Consider the following 2,590-nt stretch of genomic DNA (forward strand, 5'->3'; position numbering starts at 1 on the left):
AGCTAAACTGTGGATCATTGGCACTTGATTTGAGACATGAATTAAGTGTTTTGTTGGTTTTTGTGGATTTTGAATGTGAAATAACTGATGTGAAGCAGAAAGTTGGTTTGGAGAACTGTGTGAAGGATTTTGAAAATGACCAAAGTATTGAGAAATGTGGCCTAGCGATTGTAAAAAATGTAATTTAGTTTAATTTGGCAGGGCAAATCCCAGCATCTTCTCTAGTTTATTTGAGAAGGGTTCTGCCACATTGGTAGTTTGAGCTCTATTGGCTTTTGGTTCACAAACTGGTTTTTCAAGTCTTCCCTTATTGAAATGTAAATTGTGAGTGGGGGGTTGTGGGGGTTGAGGAGAGAAACACACAGGCGTCGTGATTTACTATCTAACAGGGGACCTGAGTCAGTGTGTGTGTAACGTAATCACTATTCAATAATGACCTGCAATTAATACATTAGAGAGCTATTTCGGCTTGATTTAACCCTTTAAACTCAGGTATTGCTGTAAAAACTCTAAATCTTTACAGTGTGTTTGTGATGATAAGAAATGTCACAGCAAACACACAGGCGTCGTGATTTACTATCTAACAGGGGACCTGAGTGAGTGTGTGTGTGTAACGTAAATCACTATTCAATAATGACCTGCAATTAATACATTAGAGAGCTATTTCTGCTTGATTTAACCCTTTAAACTCAGGTATTGCTGTAAAAACTCTAAATCTTTGCAGTGTTTGTGATTATAAGAAATGTCACAGCAAACACACAGGCGTCGTGATTTACTATCTAACAGGGGACCTGAGTCAGTGTGTGTGTGACATATTCACTATTCAATAATGACCGGCAATTAATACATTAGAGAGCTATTTCTGCTTGATTTAACCCTTTAAACTCAGGTATTGCTGTAAAAACTCTAAATCTTTGCAGTGTGTTTATGACAACAAGAAATGTCACAGCAAACACACAGGCGTCGTGATTTACTATCTAACAGGGGACCTGAGTCAGTGTGTGTGCAACGTAATCACTATTCAATAATGGCCTGCAATTAATACATTAGAGAGCTATTTCTGCTTGATTTAACCCTTTAAACTCAGGTATTGCTGTAAAAACTCTAAATCTTTGCAGTGTGTTTGTGATTATAAGAAATGTCACAGCAAACACAGAGGCGTCGTGATTTACTATCTAACAGGGGACCTGAGTCAGTGTGTGTGTAACGTAATCACTATTCAATAATGACCTGCAATTAATACATTAGAGAGCCATTTCTGCTTGATTTAACCCTTTAAACTCAGGTATTGCTGTAAAAACTCTAAATCTTTACAGTGTGTTTGTGATGATAAGAAATGTCACAGCAAACACACAGGTGTCGTGATTTACTATCTAACAGGGGACCTGAGTGAGTGTGTGTGTAACGTAATCACTATTCAATAATGACCTGCAATTAATACATTAGAGAGCTATTTCTGCTTGATTTAACCCTTTAAACTCAGTTATTGCTGTAAAAACTCTAAATCTTTACAGTGTGTTTGTGATGATAAGAAATGACACAGCAAACACACAGGCGTCGTGATTTACTATCTAACAGGGGACCTGAGTGAGTGTGTGTGTAACGTAATCACTATTCAATAATGACCTGCAATTAATACATTAGAGAGCTATCTCTGCTTGATTTAACCCTTTAAACTCAGGTATTGCTGTAAAAACTCTAAATCTTTGCAGTGTGTTTATGATGATAAGAAATGTCACAGCAAACACACAGGCGTCGTGATTTACTATCTAACAGGGGACCTGAGTCAGTGTGTGTGTAACATAATCACTATTCAATAATGACCGGCAATAAATACATTAGAGAGCTATTTCTGCTTGATTTAACCCTTTAAACTCAGTTATTGCTGTAAAAACTCTAAATCTTTGCAGTGTGTTTGTGATGATAAGAAATGTCACAGCAAACACACAGGCGTCGTGATTTACTATCTAACAGGGGACCTGAGTGAGTGTGTGTGTGTAACGTAAATCACTATTCAATAATGACCTGCAATTAATACATTAGAGAGCTATTTCTGCTTGATTTAACCCTTTAAACTCAGGTATTGCTGTAAAAACTCTAAATCTTTGCAGTGTTTGTGATTATAAGAAATGTCACAGCAAACACACAGGCGTCGTGATTTACTATCTAACAGGGGACCTGAGTCAGTGTGTGTGTGACATATTCACTATTCAATAATGACCTGCAATTAATACATTAGAGAGCTATTTCTGCTTGATTTAACCCTTTAAACTCAGGTATTGCTGTAAAAACTCTAAATCTTAGCAGTGTGTTTGTGATAATAAGAAATGTCACAGCAAACACACAGGCGTCGTGATTTACTATCTAACAGGGGACCTGAGTCAGTGTGTGTGTGTAACGTAATCACTATTCAATAATGACCTGCAATTAATACATTAGAGAGCTATTTCTGCTTGATTTAACCCTTTAAGCTCAGGTATTGCTGTAAAAACTCTAAATGTTTACAGTGTGTTTGTGATGATAAGAAATGTCACAGCAAACACACAGGCGTCGTGATTTACTATCTAACAGGGGACCTGAGTCAGTGTGT

Source organism: Pseudorasbora parva, chromosome 17, assembly GCF_024679245.1.
Source record: "Pseudorasbora parva isolate DD20220531a chromosome 17, ASM2467924v1, whole genome shotgun sequence".
NCBI classification, from domain to species: Eukaryota; Metazoa; Chordata; class Actinopteri; order Cypriniformes; family Gobionidae; genus Pseudorasbora; species Pseudorasbora parva.